Genomic DNA, 8,438 nt, shown 5'->3' on the forward strand with positions numbered 1-8,438 from the left:
TGCCCGAGCCCTTGCCATAATGATTTTTTTACTTGCAGAGTAGAATCCACTGAATCCCCCAGAACTTCAAAACGTCTTGCTCTCCTCATCATGGCAATTTCTACCACTAGCGGAAATGAAGTATTAGTCTATAGCTCCTGAGTCATACAAAATTTTACGATCATAATTAAGTCATTTAATAAGTCTGTGGACTCACTCTCTGGCTGTAGGAAGAAAGGTAGGAATATGACGGGCTAACTTATTGAACTCGATGGCATATTATAACACCGTCATGGTGACCTGACGCAATCGTTCAAACCCTATGCGCCATGCATTACGGAGAGTCCGGGAAACAAACTCTTCCAAAAGAATTTATGAGAACCGAGCCCAGTGGGTGGTGTTGTATTGACTGGTCTTCCCTCTTCATAGGCTTGCCACGGACACCTGTGGAGAATTATCTCTCCCAACGCCAATTTCCTCTTTTGTTATGCTGACTCAACACTGTTGAGCTGACCCATTTCTTAAAATACTCTTCGATTCTCCTCAGAGGTAACCCTTACCCTTATTTATACACAATGATCACAAAAGTAGAGCTCCATACAGACAAATATTGGCACAAACCACATAGTCTAGAATTTCGTCAACCACTTACTTCCTCCGAAGCACCCCAAAATCCGCAACCGTGACGTCCATGCTGAGTACACTTTCTGTAAATTTAATGTATAAGATTATTATGGAGGCGGACATACCGCAAGTCCCAAACTTATTCTCTACAAGATTTCAAGTCTTAAATATACCCTTTAGTACCACATATATACATTTCAGGCCAAAACTAATATAACAGATGACTCGCAATCCATACATCGATAGTAGACTCCCCCACTAAGTGCGAAGTCATAGTTCACCATGTCCGATGGTCCACAATATTAAGCGTCACAACTCGTATAAATCAACCAGATGCCAAGGTACATTGCACCCCCCCCCCATATTATTCACTGGGTGATCTCTTTATACATTCGCATCTTCAGTCGGAATCACATGTTGAGGCAATGTTTGAGCATCTCTGGCTCCCACGTAGTTCATTTGCGGCAACACGAACTGTCGACGCACAACTTATATCGAGTGCACCATGTCATACACGAGTAGATACAAAGGAATGTGAGATATCGGTTTCAAGATAAATCAATGTCGTACGATAAGGAATGAAAGAGGTGATATTGTTCCTAAACTTCATATCCTCTGAGAGATAAGTACAGACGTCTCCGTACCAATCCTTCAAACTCTACTAAGCTTGCTCGTGACTCGTGAGACCTATGCAACCTAGTGCTCTGATACCAACTGTTACGACCCGAATTTCCCACCTTCGGACCGTGATGGCGCCTAACATTTCACTTGCTAGGCAAGCCACTGTTAGAATAATATTAACCGATTTTTAAACAATCTTTACATTATTAATAATAAAGGAAACAAAAGCGGAAGCAAAGTTTGAAATATAGTGAAATAATCCATAAATACAACGGTGTCTAAATACAATCCCAGATTTGGTGTTACAAGTGCACGAGCTTCTAGAATAAATATAAATAAAGGTCTTAATAAAATAAAGGTGTCTGGAAATCAACACACAGTTAAAGTAAAATAGACGGGGACTTCAGAACTGCAGACGCCATGCAGTTTTACCTGAAGTCTCCTCTGGTAGCTGAAATCCGAGCAAGACTACGGTACGCCGGTGGGACCAACTCCAAAATCTGCACAAGAAGTGCAGAGTGTAGTATCAATACAACCGACCCTATGTACTGGTAAGTGCTGAGCCTAACCTCGACGAAGTAGTGATGAGGCTAAGGCGGGTCACTTACATTACCTGTACGCAATATTAGTAACATCAACAATAATAGAAATAAATCAGGTAACTCATTTATAATAATCAAAGCCAACTCAGCAGTCATAACCAATTATCATTTCCATCAACTCTGTTGCAGCGTGCGACCCGCTCTCACAATATATTCACATTCAATTCTATTGCAGCGTGCAAGACGCTCTCACAATATATTCACATTCAATTCTGTTGCAGCGTGCAACCCGCTCTCACAATATATTCACATTCAATTCTGTTGCAGCTTGCAGCCCGCTCTCACAATATATTCACATTCAATTATGTTGCAGCGTGCAACCCACTCTCACAATATATTCACATTCAATTTTGTTGCGGCGTGCAACCTGATCCCCTAATATATATATATGTATGTCGACTATTAAATAAGTCTGTTGCGGCGTGCAACCCGATCCCCTAATATATATATACATGTATGTCGACTTTTAAATTAGTCTGTTGCGGTGTGCAACCCGATCCTCCAATAAGTCTGTTGCGGCGTGCAACCCGATCCTCCAATATGGACTTTTAATAAGTCTGTTGCGGCGTGCAACCCGCTCCTCCAACATATTCATTTACCAATTCTTATAGAAGAAATTTTTCCAATAAATGGAACAATTAATATAAAATTACAAGACAACAAGCATACAATAATTATGATTTAATCATGAAACAAACAATGACAAATAGCAAATTATTATGGGAATCAGGGAGAAAATAGACAGTTTAATATTTAATATGCTAAATGTCAAATAACAATTAAAACACATAATTCAAATAGCATGTAACAATTTACGCAGGAATTCTTGAATTAATATTTGACAAAGAATAGGAGAGGAACAATTATTATAATAATTAATTTATGATTTTTTTAGAGTAAACAGGCAAACAATTAATTTGACGACATATAGACATTCGTCACCTCGCATATACGTCATTCACATGCAATTCACATAACAAATAATTTAAGGGTTCTATTCCCTCAAGTCAAGGTTAACCACGACACTTACCCCGCTTTGCAAATTCCAATTCAATTATTCAACCACAACTTTTCCTTTTAAATTTGTCTCCGAAAGCTTCAAATCTATTCAAAAACAATTCAATATACTCAATACGAATCATAGGAATTAATTCCATATGAATTGACAAATTTTCCGGATATTAATCCGAAATTCATTAAAATATTCGGTAGTGGGACCCACGTCTCAAATCCCGAAAAAACTTTTAAAATCCAAATACCCATTCCGAGACGAGTCCAACCATACAAAAATTACCCAATTCTGATGTCAAATGGACCTTCAAATCTTAAATTTTTGTTTTTTGGAAGATTTTATAAAAATCTGATTTTTTCCATAAATTCACAGATTCATGTTATAAATGAGTATGAAATCGTGAAATATAATCAATATAGGATAAGGAACACTTACCCCAATGTTTTCCTGTTAAAATCGCCCAAAAATCTCCTTACCCGAGCTCAAAAATGGAAAAGAGTTGAAAATGGGTCGAAACCCCATTTCCAGAACTTAAGTTCTGTTTCTGGGATTTTTACCCTCCGCGAATGCGGTCAGTGCCTCGCGTTCGCGAAGCACAATTTCCTACTGTTCAATTTTTACTCTTCGCGAACGCGACGGCTACCTCGTGAACGCGACGGTTGCCTGGCTTGGCCTTCGCGAACGCGAAGGCTAATTTTTCCTGGCCAGTCTCTTTCCCTTCGCGAACGTGAGGATTCTATCACGAAGGCAAAGCTTTTAACCTCAATCCTTAGCGAACGCGGTTACTATGTCGCTAACGTGAAGCACAAATCATGCCAACCCTAATTGCTCTTTGCGAACGCGAGACTCCCCTCGCGAACTCGATGAAGGAAACCAGTAGCAGGTTTCTGCAGTTTCCTCAAGTCAAAAAAATGATCCGTTAACCACTCGAAACCAACCCGAGCCCTCGGGGCTCCAAACCAAACATGCACCCAAGTCCTAAAACGTCATACGAACTTGCTCGCGTGATCAAATTACCAAAATAACACTAAAAACTACGATTCAGACACCAAATCAAAGTAAATGTTCAAGAAAACTTTAAAACTTATATTTTTACAACCGTGCATCCGAATCACGTCAAATCAACTCCGAGTTTTACCAAATTTGGCAGACAAGTCATAAATATTATAGTGGACCTATACCGGGATCCAGAACTAAAATATAGACCCGAGCCAATAAATCCAACATCAGTAATTTCTTAGAAATCATTAAGCTTTCAAGCTTTTAATTTTTCATCAAAATTCCATTTCACGGGCTAGGGACCTCAAAATTCGATTCCGGGCATACGCCCAAGTTTCAAATCATGATACGGACCTACCGGAATTGTCAAAACACTGATCCGGGTCCGTTTACTAAAAATGTTGACCAAAGTCAACTTAGTTGAGTTTTAAAGTTCTATTTCACATTTAATCCATTTTTCACATAAAACCTTTTTCGGAAAATTGTACAGACTGCGCACGCAAGTCGAGGAATGATAAATGGTGCTTTTCAAGGTCTTAGAACATAGAATTACATATTAATTTTAAAGATGACTTTTTGGGTCATCACATTAAGCCCATAAAGACAAAAGAGCTGATGGTCAGCTTGAATGAACTCAAAGGAATCTAAGACTAATAGCATTTAAAATAGATGGAATGATGCCCTAGTAGTAAATTGAGGGTATACTTGTGATAAATGAAGGATGATGATTGGACCTTCGATTTAGTGATAATTTGAAAGGATTTCATGAATTGTACAGGTGAAAAAATACCCACGTAAGTGACTCACATTGGGATGCTATAAAGTATGGTTACTGAAGTACAATATCACCCCTAGGTGGACCAATCTTATTACTCCAAATGTCTCTAATGAGACGTGGACCAATCTAAAATTCACCTCGGGCCCGGATTCCGGAAATTTTCGGAGGAAATCGTTACCCATAATCTCAAGAACTCAAATATTAAATTTCCATCCAGTTCCATAATCATTTTCGTGGTTAAAATCTCATTTTTATCAAAACCTAGGTTTTTCATCTAAACCCTTCCTTTCCACAATTTACAGGTTATAATCTACCCATAATCTATGTATTTAACTCAAACTGCGTAGAATTAACTTACCTTCAAGTTGCTAGTTGAAATCCCCTCTCAAGAAGCTCTAAAATCGCCCAAGAATGGAGAAACTAGGCTTAAAATACGCATCTCCCGACTTAAATGAAGGTTCTACCTTATGTGATTTTCGCACATGCAGTGGTACTACAGCACATACAGACAAGGAGCCACTTCTGCGCATCCGCAGGTGCGACATAAGTTCCCCATCTGCGCCCTGCCTCGCTTCTGCAGTCCTTCTCCTCGCACATGCGCCTTCGCAGGTGCGGTTACTCGATCGCTTCTGTGGTGCCCAATGAGCCCTTGAATTTCCGAACACACATTCCGATACGAGTTCAACCATACCAATTTTATCAAATTCTCATAACAACTCTACCTCCAAATCTTAATTTTCTGTTTTTGAATGATTTTGTAAAAATGCCTATTGCTTCCATTGAAACTCAAACTAAATGATGAATATAACCATGGATTTATGAAATATAATCACTTTCGGATGTAGAACATTTACCCCAGTCGAAGTAATGAAGAATTCCTCAAAATCGCCTAAGAACCGAGCTCCAAATATCCCATTCGAAATGAAGAAATGACTGATTTTTAACTCTTTATGTTTCTGCCCAGTTCCGCTTCTGTGGAGTAATTTGAACTTCTGCGAATTCGCTTTTGCGAGAACCATCTCGCATCTGAAATGTCCACTGGCCAGCCGAAACCTCGTATATGCGGAAGCATTTTCGCTTCTGCTATGCCAAATGCGCATCTGCGCTGCCCTTCCGCTTCTGCGTCTCCCTGCCCGTTCTGCGGGACATTCTTCGCACCTGCGACCACTGCCCAGACCTATCCATTTCTCTTTTGCGACCACAACCTCGCTTCTGCGATTGCGCATCTGCGATCACGATCAATTTCATCGCAGATGCGATGACACCGGTGGCTGCCAGAAACCAGGTTTTACAACAATTTCCAAACAAACTTTTAACCTTCTGAAATATACCTGAGGCCCTCGGGACCTTAACAAAATATACCAACATATCCCAATATACAATATGACCTTAGTCGAGGTCTCAAACCATGTCAAACAACGTCAAAATAACGAATCGCGCCTTTAATCAAATTATGCGTTTTCAAATCATCCAACTTCTATATTTGCGCTGAAACATATCAAATAAATCAAGAATCTAGCACCCAATAGTCCTTTCTACATCTCAAGCAAACTCTTTTCATCACATCAAAACTACTTGTTCCAATTTCCGGAGTCGAATTTCAACCCCGATATCGATAAAGTCAAGTCCCGGTCAAACTTTTTAAAAATCTTCCATTTTTCAACTTTTGACAAAATGCGTCAAATTGACATACGGATTTCCAAATCCGAAGTTTCGCACCTGCGTGCTCGCAGGTGCGCCCAAAATTCCCACTTTTGCGGCTCATGGCCTGCCCTCCCTTTCCGCTTCTACTAGCTAAATGTTACACCTGCAATTCTCGTGCCTGCGACTGCCCAAGTGCAGGTGCGATCGCATCAGAAACAGAATGCTTTAGCTTTTCTCCCAAGTCCAAAATTCGTCCGAGCCTCATCGGGTTAACGCCCGAGGCCCCTGGGGCCCCGTTCGAACATACCAATAAGTTTAAAATCATAAAACGGGCTCACTCGAACCCTCGGAATGTGTAAAACAATAGCAAAACTAAGAATTATACCTCAAACCAAATTGATTCATCTTAGAATTTTCCAATTCTTCAAACTTACTACGAACGTGCCGAAACATACTTAAACTACTCGAAATGACACCAAATTTTGCGTGCAAGTCTTAAATCTCCATATAGAACTATTCCTACGCTCGGAATTCTGAACTTACCTCAATTACTCCAAAGCCTACTCCAAACCAAATTTAAAGAACCTTAAACCTTTAAATAGTTGATTTTCACTATTAAGCGCTGAAACGCCCCCAGGTTGTCCAAAACTCGATTCGAATATATGCCTAAGTAAAAATTCATCATACGAATCTATTGGAACCGTCAAATCCCGATTCCGGGGTCGTTTTCTAAATATGTTGACCGAAGTCATATTTGGCCTTTTAAAGCCAAATTAAGGAACTAAGTGTTCCGATTTCTACCCGAACACTTCCAAATCCCGAACCAACAATCCCTGCAAGTCATAAATTAGTAAAAGCACATACGAGGAGTTTTAATTAGGGTAACAGGGTTCTAAAAGTCAAAAGGACTAGTTGGGTCGTTATAGTTATGCAATTTAAATTTGGAACTTTTGGCTTCCATTAACCATCCCATGATTTCCAATACTTCATTCATACTCATATTCCTATAATAAATCCATGCATGTAAGTCTAAGGGTGTAGGATTACCTTTTTGGAAGAAATCTTGCAAAACCCTCCTTTGAGTTCTTGAAAACATTTATTGAAGATCTAAGTATTTTATGTGTAAATTTCATCAATACCAGTGTAGAAATGATGGATTTTCACACCAAGATAATGGGGATTGCTTACCATGATTAACAAAAGAGTTGGTGCTCTTGAGAGAGTGGAGAAGAGCTCCAAAATCCGTCCAAGCGAAATAGGGAAAATGAACCCCGAATTGGCTTAAAAAGAGCTAGAGCTGGGGCGCGCCCGGTCCAGCGAAGTGAGCCTCACTTTTCTGTCCCCAACATGCAAGGGAATACATGATCCATGACGGTCTGGTGAAGCCACCCTTGCTTCGTTGTTTGCTAAACTAACTAGGTGGTCTAACTTTAGTAATTTGATCATAACATTTAGTAGGAAAGTCCAAATGAGGAACGGTTTAATGCGTTGGAAACTAGACTCAAAGGGATACACTCTAGGTGCAAAATTCATGGAAATTATCTTCACATTATGAGAGTTATACCCGTTCAAAGGTAGGTGTCGTGCAAATTAAGACACCTTTTTCACTTAATATTTCCAGCTTTCGCCAATTAGTGCCGAAACCTTCTAGACCTATCTAAATACAAATCTGAGCATACGCCCAAGTTCAAAATCACCATCAAGTCCTAACAGAACCATCAAAGTTACTATCCAAGGTCTAATACTAAAAAGTTAAATTTTGTCAACTCTTTCAACTTATGGCTTCCAACATGAAATTTATTCTTTCGAACTAATCCTGAAACACCTGAAAATTAAAACCGACGATTCACACACGTCATAATACATCATATGAAGCTATTCAAGACTTCAAATAGTTGGAAGGAGTGTAAAAGTTCAAAACGACAAGTCGGGTCGTTACACGTGTGATTGTTTTTAACTTTTAACTTTATTTAATATTTTTATCTACACCTATTTTTAATATAATATAGATAGATATGTAATTTTTTATATTAAATTAAATAATGTTTTTATTTTAAACAATTGAGACACATTCTTAAATTATTTAAATTTATCAATAATTTTTAATTATTGTATATTTAATTTATTTTATTTTCTAAAGTAATTCTTAGTATAAATATCCTCACATTGTCTCTAATAT

The sequence above is a fragment of the Nicotiana tomentosiformis genome, chromosome 5, assembly GCF_000390325.3.
Source record: "Nicotiana tomentosiformis chromosome 5, ASM39032v3, whole genome shotgun sequence".
Lineage (NCBI taxonomy): Eukaryota > Viridiplantae > Streptophyta > Magnoliopsida > Solanales > Solanaceae > Nicotiana > Nicotiana tomentosiformis.